The 26,683-nt window shown below is 29.3% G+C and overlaps 1 protein-coding gene and 1 long non-coding RNA gene across 2 annotated transcripts in view; both read right to left on the bottom strand.

The window, feature by feature from the left end:
• The window catches only part of LOC103574386 (solute carrier family 26 member 6), a 69,494-nt gene that overhangs the window by 19,454 nt on the left and 23,357 nt on the right, over positions 1–26,683 (bottom strand). The gene's annotated exons all lie outside the window — the stretch shown is intronic.
• Positions 1,374–2,558, bottom strand: LOC103574387 (uncharacterized). The gene is made up of 4 exons (XR_008403761.1): positions 2,371–2,558; positions 1,930–2,092; positions 1,616–1,832; positions 1,374–1,548 (listed from the first exon to the last, which is right to left on the bottom strand). It is a non-coding gene; the product is annotated as an uncharacterized LOC103574387 (long non-coding RNA).

Below are 26,683 nucleotides of genomic sequence, written 5' to 3'. Positions count from 1 at the left end.
AAAGTTGGAGATTTTTTTACTTTTCCGACGAAACTACCCTTATAGGAAGAAACAATAGGCCCAAGCTTGGCTGAGGCTTGGCGCAAGACTTATTAACTCTGGGGAAAGCTTGAAATCCAAGCTTGGCCCAAGTCTGTCTAAGCATCGAAATGATAACACCAAGCCAAGCTTGAGTGACAGCGCTGTGCCAAGACTGCATCTAAGTATTGGCCCAATATCGAGAGCCAGTATTATGCTACGACTGTTGCTAAATAAGCACCTATGCTTACTAGAAATAAATTATAAAAAAAAAAAAATATTAGCAGACATGTGCGCAATGGTAACATATGGAAATAAATTTGTACACAGAGAAATCAGGTGGATCGATGAAACTAATTTTTTTTTTTTGCATTTGCTGGGTCTCGAACTTGGTCCTTCAAGGCTGGTAGGCAAGCGTCTTATCCACTAGGCTGCTACGCTATTCACAGAAGCCAGAGGTTTTTAGGTACTATTCGTTATTTTGACTGGCAAATCAAGGCTTATCACTTGAGTATTGGCTGAACCGTGCCCCAAAACTGGCAAGTCAAGGCTTGTCACTCGAGTATTTGATTAATCTTGGCCCAAGGCTGGCGAACTGAGGCTCGTCACTTGAACGTTGGTCGGATCTCGGACCAACCTTGGGAGGCCGAGCCTCGGTAGCTCAGTATTGTGTCAAGACCGGCCCCGATGTCAATATTTTTTTTTCCTACAAGGGTATCAGATCTATCACAAAATGTTATACAGCTTTTTTTATTGAAAACTAGCATGCAGCGCGCACTTCGCGCGCGTAATGAAATCACTACTTTAAAATTTTATATATTCGAAAATTTATTTATTGTTGCATTTATAACATAGTCTTTTATAATTTGTGTATACAATTATTCATAATTTTTATATGTATACAATTCTTTGTTCATTTAAAAAAATTTTTTAAATACGGTAATAATATACTTTATTAATTAATTTCTTCACTGATGACAATTGAAGTGGATCCTTTTATTAACCAATTAATAGATTTTTTTTTATTATCTATTTTTCTAATGTTTTCAACTGTCTTTACAGTTAAATAGAAAATCGACCCTAAAAATTAAAAATTATGTAATTGAAATATTGATTTAATACATGTAGTTAACATATTGATTTCATTTTTAAAAGTAATAATTTTATTAAGCAGTAATGAGGATTACAATTTAATGAGATTTGATTTCACATAATTGATTGAAATAAATGAAACGTAAAAAAATCATTTATTTTCATATATGTATATTTTAAAATTTTTACTAATAAAATTAAATAAGATTTTTCATTAAAGAAATTTAAATTTCAAGTGAAATTTTTGAAATGGTTACCTTGTACAATAAATGATCCAGACAATTCAATATGATCACCTTTTTTATATTAGTGTTGATGAAAAGTGTGAATTAAAACATTTAATTGAAATTGACCGTCAGTAACTGTCTCACACGCTTGATAATTGTAATTATAATTGTCTTCAGCAAAAAAAAACAGTTTTAAGATAACCATGAACTTCTATAAAAAATATTTTAACATTTTTATATAATATTTTCTTTATTATTTGCATGCTTAATTTACTTACTAAAAAATTTTGGTTATTTTATTTTTTTTTTATAGTACTTGGAAATTTCACTTATTTCAATTAATTTCAACTGCGTAAAATCAAATTGATCTTCTATCATAAAATCTCCAAAATCATTTACAATTGTATTACTCTCTATCACAATTTCATACTCTTTAAATTTTGATATAGTATATTCATTTGCTTCTTTAGCTCGACATCCATCAATATGAATAATCTAATAATTAAATTAATTAAAAATTGATTTTTTAAAGTAAAATTATCAAAAGTTGAATTAGAAGACATGAATAATGCTTATAGCATTACTTACTTACTTTATTTAAAATTATCATTGGTTCAACTCTAGCTACTTCTTTATTCCATACATTTACTTGAATTCTTATACCATCATTATTATTAATTATAAATTTAAATACGCGCTTGTTCCCACTTACATTTTTTGGGGGATAAATTTGGTCTACATAACCAATTACTTCACTGTAAATAAAATAAAAAAAAATTATTATAATATTAAAAATAGTTAATATATAACATTTTAAAAATTTTTTAAATTGATAACTTAAATATAATAAAATAAAAGCAAAAAAATCTGAAAAGTGGTTAACCCCACGGGCCAGTCTTGAAACTATCCAGTTTTAAAGCTCAAGAAGCTAAAAAAATTCTATGAGCTCAAAACATATTAACATAATAATAAGATATACAATAATATCATAAATTATTCAAATTTATAATAATATAAGGAACTGTAAACGTACATTAAAGTATCTCCTTTCTTACTTTTTCGTAAGCTTTCAGAAGTTGATAATAAAATTTTTACTTCATCATCTGATGATTTAAATGAAGAATTCAATGATTAATTAGGGGTCATATAAATATCATTATCTTTTAATTTACTTGGACCACTCATAGTAGACATAGTATTATCTTCTGAAGTTTCATAATTTATCCGACATTTCTTTGGTGATTCGCTATTTTTGTTTTCATCACCTAAAACGAACAACTTCAATTATAATAAAATATATTAATTATTATTTTTTTTTTTTTTATAAAATATATCTATAATTAAAAACAGTATACTAAAATACAAAACACCGAATTAATAACACCACTTACTTGATGACCGTTTTTTAGAATTCATATTACCAATTAATTTAATTATATTTACTATTTTAAAATTTTTTTATTAGGAATTTATATCGACAAAAATTCAACACTAATAAAAACAATAAATGAATATCACGTTTATTTTTTATTTATATTATTATTATTATTATTATTATTATTTTTTTTAGATAGTTAACTTCTTAAAAAAAAAAATTCATTTTATATTTCAAAAATTTTGTATATATTTTCTTCAATATTAAAATTATTATTCATTTAATATTTTTTAAATTTACATTTTTAAATTTTATAATATAAGTCAATAAATAAAGAATAATTTCTGACAGCTTAAATATAAATGTTTACTACACATGTGCAATATCACACATAAAAAATTTACACTTATGCAGAGCGCAAATTTTAATAAATTGAGCACACACACTGATGTTTTTAAAAAATAATAAATAATTTAAAAAATCTCATTTTATTTTCATTTATAAACTTAATTTTAAATATAACTTTAGAAAATTTAATAAGAAAATTTTATAGATAACTTTAAATGAATAAATTACATCTTTAGCTTTTTAAATACTCAAAGTGAACAATATAAGGAAGACTTGGGCACGACGGATCCACTAAACAAATAATTATTTTTTATGGTATTGAAACACCAATTATAATTTGCGTAGATCTATCTTGAACAAATTTATTATAATTTTAATATAAAAATACTCTGATCTTCTTAAATAGATAAAGTATTTAATTTCCTTTGAGTAATCTATTTTGTTAAAAACTCGATAATTAACTTTGAAATGAAAAAATATTTTTTTTTATTAGCATATTTTATCAAATAAATAAAAATAAAAATAAATAAATTACGTCAAGCATAAAATAAAAAGAAAAAAAAAATTAAATTGAATATTTAACATATAATATATCAATTACATGAAAATTTCTTTAAATACATAATTTTTAACCTTATTAGAATTATCTTTCGAAGAAATAAAAATTTTCAAAGAATCCCAAGATCGAACACGGCATAATGCTATGTACAATTGACCATGATTGAATACTTCTCTTCGAAGATCAATGCATATTCTTTTGAATGTCTATCCTTGTGACTTATTAATTGTCATTGCAAAAGCAATTTTAATTGGAAATTGTCTTCTTTTAAATACAAATGAATATTGATTTTCACAATATAAAGTAATTCTATTTAAAAAAAAAACTATTTCTCCTTTCTTATCTCCACATAAAATTTTACATTTTAAAACATGATTTCCAAGTTCTAAAATCAATAACCGTGTACCATTACGTAAACCTTCTCTAATGCTTAAATTTCTTAAAAGTATAACGATGGCATATTGTCGAAGTCTTAAAAGATGTACTGGTAAACATGACGGAGATAATGTATTTAAATATTCTGTTAGTATAACTTCTTCTCGATTTCGATTATTAGACTCAAAAGTCTCTAAGGTATCAATACTTGTATATATTTTTTCAGTCTCTCTAATTAATATGTCAATAACTCGATTGTTAATTTCATCAACATTCATATTTCTAGCTGATAAAATTACACAATCAGCCAATTCATCATATTTTTTTCATTGACTATAGATCCATAAATTGAAAGAACTATATCTTCATTAGCAGTAGCAAATCAATTTTTAGGAATTTCAACATTATCATCAGTATCATTCAAACTTCCATCTCCAATATCTAATAAAAATTTAGAAAATTCCATTTCTTCTGGTAGAACTCGCATATTTTGATTTAATGAATATTTCTTAAAATAATTCCATAAGCTACTATATTTGATAGATAGACTTATTGTTTCGGTACGAGTGCTTCTTTTACTGGAAGTAATTGTCGAAAATCACCACCTAAAATAAATACTTTACCATCAAACGGTTTAGTGTTATTCATAATATCCTGTAATAATTTATTTACAACTTCTAATGCATATTTTGGAGACATAGGAGATTCATCCCAAATAAAAAGATCAACACTTTTTAAATTATTAGCTTCTTTAGATTGTATTTCAATACTCGAAGAAGAATCAGAATATAAATGTATAGGCAAACCAAAAGTTTTATGAACTGTTTTACCATCAGGAAGCAATAATGCTGCAATTTTTGTGTAAGCCATACAATAAACCATTTTATTTCTTCCTTTTAAAAGATAAGAAATAGTAATATATACAAATGTTTTACCAGACCAACCAGGCCCATCAATATAAATAGAATTATTTTCTATATCATTAGTATCGACAATAGATAAAAGCAGATCAATTATCTCTTTTTGACTCTTATTTAATTTTTTATATTGTTCTAAACCTGAATTCATATATTGATTAAGTAATTTTTGATCTATTGTTTTATTTATTGATATATTAATTTGTTTTAAAGTTGGAAATTGAGTGATACTATAATCATTATATTCAATGAAATGGACTATTTCATTATAAGCTTCTTCTTGAGCTTTTTTTATATCTCTATGCATAAAATTAAAGTCTTCTGAAAATTTAAATTTGAATTTTTCCCATAATTTTTCAGGATAAACAGGATGACAATATATCAAAATCCTGACAAATAATCTTCTTAATTGATTTGTCATCATCCATGAAGAAGCTTCGTCTATTGCTTTTGTCCATTTTCAAATCTTGAAAACTTTTAGCTCCTTTGGCATTAAGTAATAACAACCGAAGATGAAATAAGTCAGTTTGAGACGGACTAATAGAATACATTCTCCCAATAGCATTAAATGGATTTTTTCTTTTACACCATTGAAAACTTTTTATTATTTATAGTTATTTTCTTAAAAACATAATGAGATGGAATTTCAGTATAAAAAAATTTACGTGCATTTTCGTCTCGTATATTCAATTCAAAATAATCACTAAGCATAGTTGACCGATTAACAACGTTTTTTATATCATTATTACTGGAATCCTCTTTAAAAGATATCACTTGTTGATTAGGTAAATGAATAGGTAAACGAATTACTGGGTGACTTTTTTCTTGTATTTTTTTATCAAGAATACGCCAAATAGCTTCATTAGGACCAACATAACGTGCTTCAATATGATTTTTAATTTCATCGTGAGTAATTTCATCGAATTCTTTTAATTCAATATTAGCAGCATCAGGCTCTGTATATACCTATTTATATAAATATTTAGGAGCATCTACACTTGTTACAACTTCAACATTAATATGACAATTAAAAATTATAGATAAAATAGGACAATAAGGTACAATTCCTGATTAAAAACTCCGATTGAAACTAATTGAAAACGTCCTATCAGACTTAATCGGAAATTTCTGATTGACATTCAATCAGTTTCAATCGGATTCAATCGGAAATTTCCGAATGATTCTGATTGAAAGTTAATCAGAAATTTCCGATTGACTTTTAATCGGAATCATTGGGAAGTTTCCGATTGAATCTGATTGAAACTGATTAAAAGTCAATCGGAAATTTCTGATTGACTTTCAATCAGTTTCAATCGGATTTAATCAGATATTTCCGGGAGGTTTCGATTGTAAATTAATCAAAAATTACCGATTCCCGGGAAAAAATATTTTTATATATTATTAAATGGTAAAAAATTGAAATATCAAATATATTAGAATCCACGTTGAATCTATATTAACAATTAGATTTCATGTCATGGAGCAATATAGGATGTACTATATTACCACCAAAAATGGCACTTGTCACTCTGTCAAAGAACAGAGGAGTGCTCGTGTCAGAATTGCTTCCAAGTCTGGAATATAATATGTCTGAACTACGTTTCTTACCAGGGACACTTCACAAGTGGTAGGCGCTATCTAGTGGCGAGCACCGAACTACTCCCACTGCTATTGCCTAGGACTGGTGAATTTCCTCTCCTCTACATATATCTTTTCTCCTAAGAAATTTTTCTCTTGTTTCAAGCCACTTTTTTTTTCTATTAGTTGGAGCATACGGAAATCCTTGCGTTAAACACCCCCATGAAAAAAAATTTATTTAAAAAATATAAGTTAAAATACAAAAAATATATTTTAGAATTTATAAAAAATCAATCGGAAAACTATTTTTTTAAGAGCTTGACATTGAAATAAAAATAACTAGAAAAAAAAAAGCGAAATTTTGAAAAACTTTATTTATAATAATTTTTGAGAAATGAAATTACCTACAAAAAAGTTTCTATGAGATTTTCTGATAAAACTGATAGTTTCGCCGGAAAAGTAAGAAGATCTCAAAATTTTCTATAAATTTGACTTTAAGTTCAAATAACTTTTGAACAGTTAGATTTATCAAAAAATGATGAGACTTTTGTTGAAGAGCATTCAATATCCTACAAAAATATCTATCGTGCATAATAATTCGTTGATTAGCTTGTAAGTTAGAAAATTCTAAAAAATAAAAAGTTTTTTTCCCGTGTTATTTAAATAGAAAATAGAAAAATTGATTGACGCAAACCGTAGTATTATTGTTAAGAGCTTGGATTGGTACCGAAATTTTTATTTTTAGGTATACTTTCAATTTTTGGATACCAAAAAAAAAAAATTTTTTTTTTAATCAACTTAATATATATATAATTTTTTATTGATGTTTCCTTTTATTTTCGTGATAGTTTTAAACTCAATCAATACAGTTTTTTAAAAAAAGTTTTTATATAATCCTGAAAAATGCTTGTTTTAACTTTTGATAAAATTGATTAATTTGGAAAGACAGATAAAATTCTATACGCGGATATTTTAAAAATTGCTGAATTAATGATAAATGAAATTCATATTTGCCCAAATTTTAATAATTATCAATACTATCTGAATTGTTATTTTCCGATTGAATCCGATTGAAACTGATTGAAAATTGTCTGTCGAATTTAATCAGAAAATATTCGATAAATGAATTATTATTTTCTGATTGAATCTGATTAAAACTGATTGAAAATTTTCTGTCGGATTTAATCGGATTCAATCGGAAAATAATCGATAAATGAATTATTATTTTCTAATTGAATCCGCTTCGTTTGAAACGAAATTTTTTTTTTCTAGCAGATACAAGAAAATTTTGTTGTTTATATTGAGGAAAAAACTCCCTGAAAATTTAAGCTCTTAAATTTAATTTAAAGTACTTTCTCTCGAGTGTCGAATTTTTCCATTGAATAAGTATGTTATTTGAATAACATTTTTTTTAAATTGCTATAACTTAGCCAGATTTTAAGCTATCGTTTTCAAACCAGTTTTAATTTGCAGAGAATTTGTCGAATTTGAAAGTCTATAAAACAAACTGCTCTAACTCGATCTATGTCGATTCTATCTGCTCCAAAAGTCTATTTTTCACTTGTTTCATATGATTTTGTTAATAGTGAAAAAAAAAAAACGGCTCATCGTACGAAAAAGATACATAGCACCCATCTTCTAGAAAATTTCGTCTTCTACGGAACTGTTTATTATACTTCCCTGCTAAAAAAATCCGAGAGATTCTTATAGCTGTATGTATAAGGCCCTATACTTAACCATATAGCACTTCTCATAGAACTTATTCATTCTCATAAAATCTCTATGGGAATGTATGAGAATCTATGAGATTTTCTAAACAGGGTGATATTGCTAAAGTGCACTATTTACAAGATACAATCAGTAGAAGATTTTACAGTAAAAAAGATTTATACTATATTAAGCTTACAATTTTTATGCTGTCTAATGTTAAACTAGTCGTATCTCATAGATAATACGCACACCCCTATTAAAAATAAACGAGGGCCGCCTCGTTTGTCATCTACCGTTAGCATTGATTCTTGCGACGCTAGTGAGACGCTAGCCAGTGCCTCGTTTCATTTTTACTAAGGACTTTAGCTATATATCTAGCTTCTCAGGAAGATAGTTTAAAATCAATTAGAACATTCTACACGGAGAAATAAAAAATTAATCAATCGGGATAAAATCGAGAAATAAATTATTATTTTCCGATTGAATTTCTTTCAATCAGTTTTAATCGGTTTCAATCGGAAACTAATTTTTAAATGATTATCATTTTCCGATTGAATATGATTGAAACTGATTGAGATATTTCAATCGGATTTAATCAGATTTAATCGGAAAATAATCGAAAATAAAAAATATTTTTTTCCGATTGAATCTGATTGAAATTCAATCGGAGGCCTCAAACGCTCCAGAACATTTCTGATTGAAAATGCGTTTCCGATTGAAACTGATTGAATTCTGATTGAGTTTCAATCAGATTCAATCGGATTCAATCGGAGTTTTTAATCAGGGAACCCATCGATTATCAATATTTCTACCAAAATGATTATAGACAACACCAGTATTTCTTCTTCGATATTTAGGATAGCCATTTGAATCTATTACCGTTTCTTCTTTAAATGCTTTTGGAAAATTTTTAGAACATCGATCATTAATTTTACACCAATCACCACAAGGACCATGAATCATATTGTTTAAAACAATTTGATGTAGCTTAGGATTTAGTTTCGGATCAGGAATTTCCGCAGAAATGTAACGATCAACCATATCCGGAGTTAATATTTTTTCTTTTAAAGTAAGTAATAAATGAATATGCAATAATCCACGTTTTTGTGATTCAATAACATACACGTAAGCTATAGGTTCACCAAAAACTTTATCATGAGTAATTAAATGCAATAACTTTTTTTCTTCATATCGAAAACTCTTGACATAAAATGAGGTCTATCAGAAGATTGTTGACCTGGGAAAAGATTATCTTTTACTTCACGCCAATTCAGATTAGACGTCATTGTAATAAATAAATCTGATATTCCGAAATTTCTACAGTAGAAATAGCATCTTGATAATTCTGAATTTGATTACACTGAAAGAAATCTCAGTAGTTGCCATAACTAAAAAGAGACAACTATTTTAATTTAGTTAGTGTAACGAATTCAAATAGTTATTGTAACTATTTATTATTCAGATGACTTTAAAAAAATAGTTGAAGTAACTAAAATTATTTTGTTATTTATTTTTAGTTATCGCTATAATTAAAGTTTAGTAGTCACAACAAATACTAACTAGTTGAATCAAATATTATTTGGTACTCAATTTAACTAAAAAAAATCGTAGCAGTAATTATATACTTTTAACTATTTCGAAATAGTTGATTCAACGATTTTTTTTAAGTTGTATCCGTATATCACTATATTTTTGCTGTTGATGTAACAAGTTTCAGATAGTAGTGGTAAAACATTTTACATGGTTGTATCCAACTATTTTTATTTAGTTGTTGTAACTACTTTAAATAGTTATGATAATTATTTATTATTCAAATGACTTTAAAAAAATAGTTGAAGTAACTAAAATTATTTTGTTATTTATTTTTAGTTATCGCTACAATAAAAGTTTAGTAGTCATAACAAATACTAACTAGTTGAATCAAATATTTTTTGGTACTCAATCTAACTAAAAAGAATCGTAGCAGCAACTATATATTTTTAACTATTTCGAAATAGTTGATTCAATGAATTTTTTAAAGTTGTATCGGTATATCACTATATTTTTGCTGTTGATGTAACAATTTTAAATAGTAGTGGTAAAACATTTTACATAGTTCTATCCAAGTATTTTTATTTAGTTGGTGTAACTAATTTAAATAGTTATGATAATTATTTATTGTTCAGATGCCTTAAAAAAAATAGTTGAAGTAGCTAAAATTAGTTTGTTATTTATTTTTAGTTATCGCTACAATAAAAGTTTAGTGGTTACAACACATACTAACTAGTTAAATCAAATATTATTTGGTACTTAATCAAACTAAAATTGGGACTTAGAAAAAATTTCGGGGTTAAAATAATATATTATTTCGATATGATCTACATATAAAATCGTTAAATTTGCGTTCGACAAGTATTATTGTTATTTTTTTTTTTTTTTTTTGAGCACCGAAATCTTTTCAGTCCCGAAACTTAAAATTTTTCTAAGTCTGAAAAGTCTAAATTGTTCTAAGTTTCTGAGCCCAAAATTTATAAGACAAAAAAATTTGGCCAAAATTTGTGTATGTCAGTCGATTCGGAGTTTCGTGACATGAACTTCTGTTTTATAATCAAAATATATTTTTTTTAGCGTGATATGTGAATTTTTTAAGTTCTGAAGGTTAATTTGTGAGCGAAAACAATGGTTGCCGTAACTAAATTAATTTTGTTGCTGTAACGAAGTGAGTACTTGTACGCTTAGCTTATAAGTTAAGTAACGTCTATGGCTACTCATCGGCCGTGTGGCGTAGCGGTACATCATCGGTCTTGCGTGCGTAGGGCGCTAGGTTCGAATCCTTCTTAGGGCGACTGCGAAATAATTATTTAAGAAGCATAGGAAGGTTGTTAAAAATATAAGTTTAAGCGCGTGTGTCAGATAAATTTGACTAAAAATATACATAAGCCATCTCCCATCACAAAAAAAAAAAAAAAAAAAAAAAAAAAAAATCATATAAAATGAAATAAACTTAAAAGCCTCGAAAAAAATAAATAAATAAATAAATAACCTAACAAACCATTAAATTAACATTGTAAACAAAAAATAATTTTTTTTTTCCTTAAAATCCACTAAATTTCCATGGAGACAACAACTAAGTTTTTTTTGTTAGATGAAATATAATTTCATCACACTGGTAAATAAAAATTAGTTGTTCTCATAACTACATATATATGGTTAGCCGTACTATCCTACTTTAATTACTGTAGCTAAATATTATTTGTGTAAGTAATTATGAAATAATGTTAATATTCACTACTATTTTATAGTTTTAGCAACTTTAAAAATTTCGTTATGTTTATAGTAAAAAATCTCAGTTGATTTAACGATTAGGGTTTAGTTCTTTGAATGACTGCTTTGAATTAAATATAACTATTTTTAGTCAGTTACATTAACAGTTAAAACGTTGAATTAACTACAAAATAGTAACTGCAACTAAATTTAATTGTTATATTAACTAAAATTGATTTGTTATCGTAACTAAGAAAATATATTTGTATCCGTATATCACTATTTTTTTGTAGTTGCAGTTACTGATTTTTTCTCTCAGTGTACGGGGAGAACCAGTATGAGTAGAAGGTAAAATAACAACTTTACCAATTTTATTTTTATCTTTAGTACAATTATTTTTACATTTATTTTCTAAATAATCAACTAAACCAGAATATGTTTCAGATCGTAGTCTAACTTGATTTAATCTTATAAAATTCATCCTGTCTTTTTCAACTTTTACATACTGATCTACTATCCACTGTTGAAAAAGATGTCCCTCAAATAAAATATAGTTTCTATTATCAACATCTCGAACTGCCATCCGATATCTTATATACGCTTCTCTTGAAACTCTTTTTTCATTATTAACCATTTTCAAATTTCGGTTCCAACTCTGAGTACCAAATGGATAAAATAATGGATAAATCCATGGTTCAACATTTGGATCGATTGAACTAACATATTGTAATTCTTTTGTATTTTTATTACGTATAGTTACATAGGACTCAGGTATATTATCTGTTGTAGAAAATATGGCAGCAACTTCATTACTACGATGAGGATTATATCTGCGAATATCACTTCCTGGTTTCGATATAAATGACAATTGCAATTCATTTACAACATTTTTTATTTTATTTAAAACAGTATCCTTTTCCAATTCATCTCTCATCATTTGATATGATTTAGCAAAGACATTATATTTACGCATAATATTTTCTAAACAAAATAATAAATCATAATCAAGAGATGAATTAACTCTTTGACGATAATCGATAGCTTCTTCTGAATCTATGATAAATAACTGGCCATAAGAGGGAAAATCATTATCAATAGGATATAAAGTTGTATTAATCTGATAATAAATTTGTCCTTGAATCTTAAAACAATACGGACCAACTTTACTAAATTTAAATAAATTAGCATTAAATGAAGCAAATGAAAAAGAACTATTATAACTTCTAATATTCTTAAAAAATATATTAGATTTAGGATGAGTTCGATCAAATAATGAACGTAAAACTAAGGCCATTTTTGCTAATAGTTCCAACCTAACTTTACCATGAACACAACAATCATGAAAAGAGTTGAACTTATTTGAAACTTTTTCACTTATGAAATGTTTAGCAGAACAATACACACAAATAACATTCATTGGACCACCATAATGCTCCTCAATATTAGATAATTCAAAATCGTACCTTCGTAATTTCTTCTTTGTTTGTTGTCGAAGTCTATAATTACGTTGATATATACTTGAACATCACTGAGATTTTCTTCTATTAATAGAAATATTGTTTAAAATATCAATATTAATATTTTTCAAAAGAGACTTGAGTTTTCTACTACAATTTTGATTTTCAATCTTTCTTTTTTTTCGTTGAAAATTTTTATCGGTTTCATCATCATCATATCTATTACGTTTCATTTTTATGTTCAAAAAAATATTAATAAAAATAATTAAAAGAAATTCAAATCAAATCAAAGTCAATTCAATTCAAATCCAATCACTCTTAATTCATTTCAACTCAATAAAAAATTGGTTTTAATAAAAAAAAAAAAACATAAAATTTAACACTTTATTAATACTAAAAATTTAAAAACTACAAATATAACACAGGACTAATCTATTTTTTTAAATGAAAAAATGTAAATATAATAACAAACAACATTATTAGATTAATATAATAAATTAAGTTGTCAATAAAATTAATATTGACGTAAATAAATAATTAAAAATAGAAAAAAATATTGTAAAATTAAGAAAAAAAAAATGACATTAAAATGATAAATATTATTCCCTGCTTAAAAAATCCAATAGATTCGTACTATTTATGTAGAAAGTTTACTATATAAAACTTCTCCCCTGGTAGGAAGGGACCACTAGACAAGGCTCGGACCAGGCATTGGCCAGTCGTCATGCCAGAGTTCCGAGCCTTGGCTAAACATCGGGCCAAGGATTGGCTCAGGCCTAGGATGATAACTATGTCGCCAAGCCTTGGCAAACAAAAAAATCAGGATTGGGCCAAGCCTTAGGAAACGAAAAATCGAGCCTTGGTCAAGGCTTGGGAAACAAAAAATCAAGCCTTGGCCAAACCTCGGGAAGCAAAACATCTGAAGCTCGCCCAATGCTCGATCTAAAATATTATTATTTAAATTAATAAATATAATTAAAAAAAAGTTTGATCACATTTTTATCGGCATTACATCGGAGTGTAATTAACTAATTTCTGAATTAATGGGAAATTACAAATAAAACTATTTGGGCGCTACCGGGGTTCGAACTGAGATCCTTCTGTTTACTAGGCCGGGACGGTATCCACTGTGCTAAATCTGATGTCCAGATAATCATGATTTTTTTGCTTGTTAAATTATTTAAATACAATTTAATTCAATAATATTAGATCGTAAAGATGAGGTGACATGTAGTTTTCTTTAATGAACTTAAAATTGTCTGTTGAGTAATGAAATATATTTATTAATTTGTAATTTCATGATTTGATATAAATGATTAAATTAAGAGTAAGATCAAGTAGCACTATTAAGAAAGGGGGGAGGGCAAAAGGGGGTAGAGTAGGCAAAACGGAGTACTCCCAAAATATTTAAAAAAAAAAACAAAAATTTTTTTTTTTTCGTCTAATTGCTATAAATCCGATATGTTTGCGCATTTTTAGCTCTACACATGATACCTGGGGCGAAATGGACCATCCGAAAATTCTGAAAAAATGATTCATATTTTTATCATCAAATTAAAAAAAAATTTAGTATATTAATCCATTTTTCGGCTGATTCTCTATACCTGGGGCAAATTCAGCCACTAAAAATATTCGAGAATAATATTTTATTTATTAATTGATAAAATTTTTTAAATAATGCTAAATAATCTGTAATCCAAAAAAAAAAAATACGTTTTTTGGGTTCGAAACAATGGCAAATAAAAAATATAGAATTGTTTTTTTTTTTTTTATTGAATAACAATTAGTAATTAAGCTAATCGAAGGGAAACGATTTATTAAGCCAATGATGTGAAATGTTATTTTGCTTCATGTAGAAATTTTTTTTTTCAACTTTTTTAAAGGGTACCCCATTTTGCCCGCCAAAAATAAAAATTTCATGTTTACTAAAGTTTTGTACATAGCAGTAACTAATCAAATGGAAATTATTGATATTAATCGTATACTCGGTAGACCGTTGTGCCCTGGTCTTCTATATATATATATATATATATATATATATATATATATATATATATATATATATATATATATATATATATATATATATATATATATATATGTAAAGTTGACAATTTGAATATTAAATAAAAATTTAACCCAGGCTAAGGCATTGGCCAATGGTCAGTTGCCAAGGCTCGGCTGGATAAAAATTAAACTTTCGGGCCCATCCTCGGCCGACTCTTGGGCCAATGGTCAGCGGCCAAGGCTCGATTTAACAAAAATTAAACTATCGGGCCTGGCCCTGGCCGAGGCTCGGGCCAATGGTTACTACCCAAGGCTCGGCTTAATTTAATGAAACCAATGGACCAAGGCTTGGCTAAACGTAATCAAACCATCGGACCAAGCCCTAGCCGAGGCTTAGGCCAATGGTCAGCTGCCGAAGCTTGGCAAGTGACAACAGGGCCAAGGCTCGGCCTATAGTCATCCTTGGCGATTCCTGCCTGGGTCATAGAACTCATTTATTCTTATAAAATCTCTATGGAAATTTATGAGAATCTATTGGATTCTATGAGATTTTCTGGATATATCAAGCATTATATATATATTTTATAGTTATAGTTATATTTTATATATAATTTATACAGAAATCATTGGAGCTATTTCAACATGACTCCTGAAGAGTCATATTGACGTTATCACTCCCCGTATAGCCACGGTGCTCAGCGTCACGACGCCCTATACAACGACGTCCGACGTCGCAACGCCCCATATAGCCACGGTGCTCAGCGTCGCGACGCCCCATACAACGACGCCCGACGTCGTGACGTCCCATAGCAACCGTCCCTAGCACCAAAGCTTCACTTTTTAGTTAACAAACCAACTTTTTATTTAGAGATTTTATTCTCTACAAATTATTATCAGTAAAGTTTTTTCAAATTCCGCATTGTTTTCTAGTTATTTTCATTTTAATTTCAAGCTCTTAAAAAAGCGGTTCTGATCGATTTCAAGAACTCGACATTGAAATAAAAATAACTAGAAAACAACGTGGAATTTGAAAAATCTTTACTGATAATAATTTATGGAGAGTGAAATAGTCAACAAAAAAGATCCTACAATATTTTGTGATAAGTCTGATAGTTTCATCGGAAAAGTAAAAAGATCTCCAACTTTGCTGCGAGCTCTAATAACTTTCGAGCAGGGGGATTTATCAAAAAATGATAAGACCTTTTTTGTAGAGCGTTCAATTTCCTACAAAAATATGTATTAATTAGTCTATTCGATCTATTTATTTGTTAACGAGTTTAAAACACTTAAAGCTAAAAAAAAATTTTTCCTGTGTTATTTAAATGGGAAAATCGAATTTTTCAATGAGCTAGGTCTTAATCCACATAGAATTTTTTTCTTGCGTAAAAATCTTAGACCGAAAACAGGCCGAAAGTTGAATCGGCCTGTTTTCGGACACATTATTTTGTTTCAAATAAAATTATGGTAGTTAAAAAAAATTTCATGCAACTCAACATAGAACATAAAAAAATTTCAAGTTGTGGAACTTAGAAATATATTTCAAAGTTGTGAAAAATTATGTTTTCAATTTATAAAATGTTTTAGTAACTCACTAAGTTATAATTTTATACAAGACAGAGTGAAAACATTCAATTATTTAGTAGTTAGAGTGAAAAAATTTTTATAGGAATAGTTTATATTTTGGTACAATAAAAATTTTTCTTTCATGGTATCATTGATGTAAGTTATATGACAGTTCGTGGCTGAGTGAAAATATATTAATGAGCAAAAATGAAAAATTGATTTTTTTAACTTTATACGAAAAGAATTTTTTATTATTAACAGATTATAATTTTAAACAGTTATTTTTTATGAATATTTGTAAAAAGAGCTCGTAGTTATTCCGTAGTCAATGTAAATGTCTAAATATCCTCCATGAAAAAAATCAAAAAATATATATTTTTCATATAAAAAATATATTAAAAAAAGTTGGAAAATCCAAACGTGCACAACACATTTGCTGATTCAATAATAAAAAACATTTTTCTAAACAAAAATGACTCAAAAATAAAAATCTGAAAAACTTTTGATCCTACAGGCCAGCCCAAAACTTCTCGCTTTTTTCGCTTTTTTTGAGCTCGAAAATTTTACTGTGAATACACTTCTGAACTCTTTGAGTGTAAAATTATTCAATACTGCATCGGGTTTTACTAGCTCGAAGAGCCCAAAAAAAAGAAGCCTTATTTTAAACTATGAAAATTCAAATAATTAAAAATAATTCGGAAAAAGCAATAATTTTAAAATTTTTTTTTACGATTATTGTTGATGAAACACAAGATTCGTCAGGAATAAATGAAAGTAATTGAAAAGAAGTTTTAAATTGGATCAAAATGGAACAGAAAACGATTTTTTTGATTATGTTTAATTTTATTGAATTATCGTCGCCCAATCTATGGCTTAACTTTTTTTATCTCAAACAGTTTGAAAATACTAGTGTGAAAAAGTATTATTGAGCTGTAAGCGCTCAAAAACAGCGGGATGTTTTGGAAGTGACGCACAGGATCAAACTGATTTCAAATTTTTTAATTTGTTAATTATAAAAAATGATTTCGGATTGATAAATCATTAAAAATTTTATGTTATACTAAATGATTGCAATATTTATTAGTGATGGAGGTTCCGTTAACGGTGTTGCTTCTACCATCTTTAAACGAAGTTTATACATTATTATTACGATTGAAAAGTAAACCGATTCTCGTTTCAATTATACGTACACCTTCCCATGAATCACTATCAAAGAGAAGGTGAGCTCAATATTCTGTGAGCTGCTAAGAAATTATAATAATAATAAATAAGTATTTATATACTTTTGTTTGAAGTTAGTGCCGCGGTAGATATGAACGCAGCCAAATTTTAAGAATCAATAGTTTAAAAAAATTTGTCGGGGAATTTTAATAAAATTTATTAATTTTACATTGAAAATCAATACGTTGATATTTAAAAAAATTATAGATAATCTTCAATAAAAATCCAATATGACTACTCTAATAGCACAGTTTGCTATAGCAAAAGTTTACTTTATAAAAATTTCCTTGAATTTTCCGTCGAATGTCCGTCAGCTTTGGACTTTTCCATTTTTGACGACAATTTATATACAACTTACTATACAATTTAACGTAAATTTACTACTCGAATTAGAATGCAAATTCACTTTAAAAGTTGACTTGAAAAAAGTTGTCGTCAATTTTCAGGCAAATTTCCATATCAATCTATTGTTAATTTGACCTGAAAAATTGTTAAGTATTTTTTTACCGTCAAATTGTAGATAATTTTATATATAAATTTGCATCCCTTCTGGAATGGTAACATTACTATCGATGTCAAGCTAAAGTGGCTATTAGGGTGGCTTGGAACAGACTGTATACATATCATAAAAAAAAAAAAATAATACACTATTGGAAAAAATGAAAGGACCAAAAAAAAATTCCAAATTTTTGAGTGATTTTCAACAGGCCGTAACTTCGAGAGAAATGGTCGTTCAAGAAATAAAAAAAAAAGAATTTTTAGCTCCAAGTATCTAATTTTTGAATTAAAACTTTCAAATTTTGTAGCGTCAGCGGTTTTTGAGTAATCTTCGAAAACCCAACGACAAACAAATTTTCAAATTTCCAAAAAAAAATTTCAATACATCCCTGATTAAAAGAAACGATTCGAAACGATTTGTAATGTTTAACTTCCATAAGAATGGCGATTCAAAAGTATTCAACATATTCAGAAACATTAAAAACTATTTAAAATTTTTTTTTTCGAATCTTTTCAAATCGTTTATTTTAATAAGGGGTTCACAAAAACCCTACAAAGAGCCAGTTCAGTCCAATCAGCCGTTTTGTTTATTCACGCGATCGAATTTTTAAAAAAAATTAAAGGATCATGGTTTTCGCTCTGAATATGATAATCTTTAACAAATGAAAAAGCAAATTTTTTTTCTGAGCTTTGTCCACATTTTGATTGGAAACAGTGCTTGAATTTTCAAAAAAGAAAAAAGCTTTTTGTAAAAACATTTTATTTAGGAATAACTTTAGGAAATTTAAAAAAACCGATGCCCAATCATTTTTAACACGTTTCCGCCGCTGCATCCCGTGATTTGACTGATCTCTCGTTCATTAAATTCGAAAATTTTTTTTTTTTTTTTTTTTTTTTTTTTTTTTTTTTTTTTGAAAATTTAAGTACTGTCTGCAATAAAAATGTGTACAAAGCTTACAAGAAAATTTGTTTTCTTATTTTGTTAAAGATTATAATCTTTTCAGAGCAAAAAACGTGATCCTTTAATTTTTTCAAAAATTTGATCGAGTGAATCAAAAAAACGGCTGGTTGGATTAATCTGGCTCTTTGTAGGGTTTTTGTGGACATATTGAACTGTAAAACGCACACTCAACATTACCGATTTCCACAATATTTTCGTTTCAACGCTCGATTTTCCAAAAAACCACCAAAATCCCTTTTTTTGTAGCATTTTTAAATTCATGTGACGATAGGAAAAAATTTTTTTTTTTTGAATAAGCAATGGCTAATCGTTGAAGGAAATTTATTCAAGTTTTTAAAACCCACCATTAACTTTCTGTGCGATCATTGGTTTCTGAGATATCGATAATCAAAGTCAAACGGATTCTATTTCATTTGGAGACCAATATCTCGGTGAGAAGTGGACGTATCAAGGTCCATAAAAAAAGAAATTAAATTTTTTCCACGCTCGTAGACCAAAAAAAAAAACAAATAAAAAAAATTTGAAAATTTTTTTGTCGCTGGTTTTTCTAAGACTACTTAAAAACCGCTGACGATACAAAATTTTAAAGTTCTAATCCAAAAAGTAGATACTTGGAGCTACAATTTCCTTTTTTTTTATCTCTTATACGACCATTTCTCTCGAAGTTACGGCCTGTTGAAAATTACCCAAAAATTTGGAATTTTTTTTTTAATCCTTTAATTTTTTCGAGTAGTGTAGATAAAATATAAAGCAAAAAAATAGTTGTGCAAAAAAAAGGCAACTAAATTTTTTATGAATTATCAGTCTCCAGCTCTTATTTTTTTCAGTAATTACAATTAAGCAAAAAAAAAACGAGAGATTTTTTTACTTTTAATTGCAGATAAAAACAAAATTTTTTTTTAGTATTGGTTTAAAAAAAAACATTAAAAAATTAAAAAAAATAGTAATTCTTCCATTAAAAATAAAATCAAAGATAATAAAAGATAGAGAAAATAGAGAAAAAAAAACAAACAGTTTTTAATCTCGCCGTTACACGTTGAATAAGAATTTGAAATTGAAGTATAAAAATAATTTTAAAAGACGGTCGATAGATGGTGCCCCGATATGCTAGATAATAAACAACAAAAAATATGGCAACTATATTTTTTCGTGAATTGTCAGTTTTTGATTTATATTAATTATAATGAAACCAAAAAGTTTTGAATCGTGGTTTTCATGAGGGTTATTCTGTTTAAAAATTCAAGTGTAATAAAAAAAAAAGTAGATCAATCAGTTGTGTATTTTTTTAGTTAATGTGTTTATCAACATCCGTACATACTGACGGACATCACAGGATTTGTTTATATTTTTTTTTTTTCAATTATTATTTTTAAAAAAAGAGACTTGAAATTGTATTTGTTTTATTCATAAATAAATTATCTTTCAAATGGTATGAATTTAAATCTTCTTGAGTATATTTGAATAAGTGTAAAATATTTCCTTGGTGTGTGATTCAGCTCGGATCGATAAAGCGTTAGTAGAACACATCTCATTGCTTCGCAAATGAGGTGCAATATATAAAATATGTATAAAAAATTTATTTAAATATATAAAAATATATCTTAGAATATAAGTGGCAGAGGCAGCCGAGCGGTTCGCGTGTGGAGCGGGCAATCATCCAAGTTAAGCAGTATCGAGCATGATCGCAGCTTGGCTGGGTGACCGCTTGGCCATGCGTCGGGCTCGATCGGAGGTCTCTGTCCGTTAGGCGCGGGCCGAGGAGCTAGTGATCGGTAAAATAGGAATTTTACCGACCACTAGAGCGTCACCCCAACCGAACTGTGCTGGCAATTGGTTTTCTCTGTGGTTTCCCTTGCCCCAATACCCTCACAGCTAAGGTGGGGGAGGTAGGAAATCATTGTAATGATATAGTACAGTCTAAACACAAGTCAGAAGATTGAACATACCGGAAAAACTCATAACAATGATGAGGAAACTGCTACAGGAAAGAATATTGCATTTTGAAATCAATGGAGTTAAGATAAAGACAGCAAGTACCAAGAAGGGCCTCCCGCAAGGGAGTATCTTGAGTCCCATTCTGTTTAATATATATATGCTAAAGGTAAAAAGACAATTACACCCGTTATGTAAATTCTTATCGTTTGCAGATGACTATGTACTTTACATAACTTTAGAAGACCTGGAACTCATAAAAGTAATTCTGGAAGAATCATTGAATAAAGTAAACGTCTGGCTGAAGGCCAGAGGGCTGGAAATAGCACCCGAAAAAACCACAATGATTATATTCACGAGAAGAAGAAAGAGGGACAGAGTTAGCCTGAATCTCCAAGGTAAATCTGTAGAGAAAGTGAATGAAATAAAATTCCTAGGAATAAATATCTACAGTAAACTCAATTGGAACCGACACACAGAATTAGTAAACAATAAAGCCAAACAAGCTAATAATATAATGAAAGCAATCGCAAGTTGGAGATGGAGAGCACACCCATCCACAGTACTCCAGGTCTACAAAGGTCTAGTTAGAGCCACCATAGATTGGGGCCTTCCCTCGCGGTTTTGAATCACCCTGGAAACACGGTGGAATCACGGCGGATCCACGGCGGTTACACGGTGGGTTTTTTATTATGTTATCACCATGATTCCATGGTGGTTACACCGTGTAACCGCCGTATATACACGGTGATAAAATGGCACAAACCCACCCTGTAACCACCCTGGATTCACCATGATTCCACTGTGTTTCCACTCCCAGGGTGTTTCCAGGCTGATTCAAAACCACGAGGATTATTTTCTATCAAGATACAACAGTGACAAATCTTACTAAGATCAAAAGAATCAAATACACTGCGCTGAGAAAAGCCACAGGCAATTTAATCACCACGCCGTTGAACGTACTGCTCCATATAGCAGCGGAACCAGATCTGGTCAGCAGAGCCAAGTTTCTTACTAGGAAATTCTTTGCTAGAACCATGGCCAAAAGAAACAATCAATTGGAACGTACTTTCAAGATAACTCGAGCTTTTAGAAACAATTTGATAAGAAAAAACAAAGAAAAAAAAAGGAGGAAAATACATCACCACAATGTTCAAGATTTGGGCAGAAGAGTAAGATATATGGAATAAATTAAACAAACATGACAAAACCAGCCTTGGAATGATCACATATGAAAGCATATTTAACAAGATTACAATAGACCTGGACACAGGAAGAGAGGCAATAAAAAACCAGGATATCAACGACAGATGGAAACAGTTGCTGAATCTCAATTATCCTGAATACAAAACTATATACACAGATGGCTCAAAAACAAAACTAGGAACAGCAGTAGCAGCAATATGTGCAGAGACGCAGGAGGGGATAAGTGTATCAATGGATCCACAGGTAAATATCATGGCAGCAGAAGTACAGGCCATAAAAATCGCCATCAGGATGGCTATAAGACAGGAACAAAGCAACACACTGATATGTACAGACTCTCAATCCTCACTAATGGGATTGGAGGGACCAGGAGCCCACAGGGACTACATAGGACGGCTAGAAATTGGACAAAGTATCTGGGAAGCCAGGGAAATGGGTATAAACATCGCTATGATATAGACCCCAGCCCACAAAGGCATAGCAGGAAATGAGGAAGCTGATAGAATGCATATTATTATTATTGAATTTTAATTTTCATTTATCATAGAATGTAACCATATAACAACCACAAGGTGTTAAAAGCCATATAATATGATTAAACACCATGGAAGATTGCCAAATCCTAGCCAGGTAGGCAATTTCCCATGATAGATGAACCCTTTAACTCCTCCGTCCATCTTACGGTTTTAAATATTTGAATGGCTTAAGAGGCCATAAACAATACAGAGACTCAAAACAGAGTGGATGGACTGGAAGCTAAACACTGTAACGAATTATTCAAGGGAAAATTAAAGAAAGAAACGTACGAATTATGCAAAAGGGAAGAAATACTTTAAACATGTGAAAGAGTTTAAATTCAGACCTTGGTTCCATGAACTAGGTCTAACTAGAGACTAAATAACTATTAACAACAGATTAAGAAGTGGACATACACAAGTGAAAGCACACTTACACCGGATGCAAATAATAGAAGAGGGGGGTTGTGATTGCGGGGAGCAAAGTCAAATAGTGGAACATATCTTTTATAAATGCAATCTAGTTGATAGGAAAACTAGGGAAATTTTAATTAACAGGCTTGATAATATTGTTTGTTCTTTGATTTCAGATTGTGCGGTCCAGTCACTGATCATCTCATCACCATTCACAGTGACTTTCCCGATTCACCAGTTCATAAGAAGCATTAACATAGACATCTAAATAATCCTTGTACGTAATAACACCTATCACCTACTAACTACTACCCTATATACAAACATATCATTCAACAGCTCCAGATTACATATATATACATACACACATCACACTTTAAAAAATAACAGCAACATACCAACAAGTCAAGTGTTTGGAAAGTAAAAGGAAAAAGTTGCAAGACAACTCAAATATAAATAAATAAACAGAAATAAATTTAAACAACATTAGGTGGCACGTGGCCCTATCGGGACGATAGTCAAAAAGGAACAAAAAAAAAAAGCACAAGTCGGGCTACAGCCACACCATGCAGGCAAAAAAAAAGAAAAACAGTTGCGATATGAAGGCAAGCAAAAGAAGGACTCTGAGGGGCGAGCCAACTAAAAAGAATGTGTACCAGCAGCTAACCAACTGTGAGGAAAACAATAGTAATGAATCGACAAGCAGCAGAATGGTGAAGTGCAGCGGAGGCGCAAGAAGACGCAGAGAGCACATGGGTGACAGTGGAAGGGCAGTCAATAATGTATGTGAGGCATAATCAAAATAAAAGAGCGCTAGTTTAATACAAAAAGAAAAAAAGAAATAGCAGAGAACGTAATGAACAAAATCTATAAAGTTATAATTGTAACTGAACATTGCAAATAAAATTTATCTTAGGATATATAAAAAATACATGTATAAAAATATTAAAAAATACATTTTTAAGTTAATCAAAGACATAAAAAAAAGAAATAAAAAAACTCTATATAAAAAATATATTTTTAATGCAACCAACAACCTAGTTAAAAAAAATATTTTAAAAATTATATAAAAAATATATTTTTTATATAAACTTTTTTTATTTCTTTTTTTATGTTGTTGATTATCTTAAAAATTGCTTTTTTATATAATTTTTTTATATTTTCGCAATTACATTTTTTATGGATTTAAAATACACTAGTCCCAAAAATTAAGGGATAGAAAAAAATTCGAAATTTTTGGGTGATTTCAAACATGCTGTAACTCGGTGAAAAATGATCGTAGAGTGAAAATAAAAAAAGCAAATTGTAGTCTCAAGTTTCTAGTTTTCAGATTTGGAACTCAAATTTTTTTACCATGCACGGTTCCGGAGTAATCTTAAGAAAGCTGACGAAAAAAAAATTTTCAAAATTTTTGCTCGTCTTTCAACAAGTCTATGAACAAGAAATTTTTTTGGACAATCTGACCTTATGACTCCTCTAGGAAATTTTATGCCCTTTAATTTGGTGGCCTCAAAAAGTCTCTACGACGATTTGGCGCCGAGTTATCATTGATCAAAGCAAAAAATTCCATTTCGGCTTTGATAATCAATAACTTCGACATATTAGTCGTACAGAGAATGGAAGTAGGGTTTTGAAAACTGGAAAACATTCTCTATAAGACAAAATTAGTGGCTTTTAATGGAAAAATTTTTTTTGAAGCGATAATGTTTATTAAAATGTGTGTAAGAAGCGTAAATTCGACCGAGCAACCGCAACGTGGTATGCTTTGGGTAACGCTACTGCCTACGGTAAAAAAAAATCGAGGAATTTTTTTGACAATGATAAATCATTGCACATACAACAAAAAAAATGTGAAAAAAAAAAAAAAATTTTCAAAGAAAAAAATCAATACAGATCAGCGTCCACAGAATTCAGGCAATTCATTAGCAACAAAAAACTATACAACATGGCAGTCATCCCACGCATCGACTGCTTCTTCATCAAAGTAGCTCGTGACTACTTTAGCAAGCTCCCACTCATTAACAACACTCTAATCAATGATCTAACGGCAGTGGATCTTAACGACATTGAAGAACGTCTCGAAAATGGTTACCTCACCCCACAATCATTCACGCATATCGACCACAAAAGACTTATTCAAGATCACAACGATATACCAGTACTTTACCACTGGAGTAGACACCAAGCTAATAAAAAAATCAAAATAACTACCAACGACATTAAGTGGCGTGACAACATGGTGTACTCCATGGCAATCCCCACAACAGACGCCCTGGATCCAAGCAGGCTCTCAAACAAATACTGGTGATTATCGGACAACTCTACGCATATAAAGGAGCTGAAAGAAAGGCTCAAGGCCAATCAAATATTCACATTATAGTGATATCATTGTTTGTAAATATTGTAAATAGTTTTTAATATGTCCTAGTTTTAAATTATTTATTATTTAACAGCTTCAGACTGGTTTTTCTATAGTCTATTTTTCCCGTTCTCTTTAATCTCTATCAAAATAATAATTATCGTATTAATTCCAGTCATATTAGTGAATCAAAACTCCAACAGCTTTTGGCTGACCATCTACGCATGTAAGTGCACGCCAGTGCTCAACATCTACTAAAAACTCGTAGTTTAAATAAGCATAAGTATTTTTTAAGTTACATTTCTACTTAGAATCAACATATAAAAGACTAAATGAAATAAACTTTATTTAAAGAAAAAAAAAGTAGCGTAGACTAGTCGTTAATGCGTCGGTCTTTCGTGCATTAGGTACTGGGTTCGAATCCCACTAAAGCGTGTGCGGTTAGCTGATAATTATAGCGTTTTTTCTCGAAAACAAAAATTTCTACTAAATTTAATTTTTTAAACGTCAAATTTTATTTTTACTCGGGCTATGGTTTTTCCCACGTGCACTTAAAAAAAACTGTTGCTCCGAAATGACACACCCTAATATATTGAGACAATGTGAATTGTCTTCGTCGTCCTCAGCCTTGCGGTTCCCATTTTTCCCCGTCTTCTTGTCGTCTGAAACTACCCAAGTCATAGTGCCGTGGTCACATGACTAATTTTCACATCGACGCATGACCGTAAGGGTGAAGTGGGGACAGAGTTCAGCGGCAAGTCCCAGACCCTCAATTATCGGTTAGACAATTCAGACTTCGATCTTGGATCTATTAGCGTCTAGACGTATTCGAATATTCAAATTTAATTAAATATTAGCCGGCAATTTACTTGCATTATATTCATTTATTATTTAATTTACTTATTATACTTTACATCTAACTGGCAACTTAGCTTGCGATTTCATTATATATCATATATTCTTATTATCATTTGAGACTAAGGCATATTTAATTTGTTAAGTTCATTAGTACGTTACCGCTGATACATTTGTAGTATCAGCGTATTAATAAAAAAATATATAAAATCAGTGTGTTCTTTGATCATAACAACCAACGCTTTTCACGTGG

The sequence above is a fragment of the Microplitis demolitor genome, chromosome 5 (assembly GCF_026212275.2).
Source record: "Microplitis demolitor isolate Queensland-Clemson2020A chromosome 5, iyMicDemo2.1a, whole genome shotgun sequence".
NCBI lineage: Eukaryota > Metazoa > Arthropoda > Insecta > Hymenoptera > Braconidae > Microplitis > Microplitis demolitor.
The sequence above is the reverse complement of the archived record's forward strand: the minus strand, read 5'-3'. Positions and strand labels throughout refer to the sequence as shown.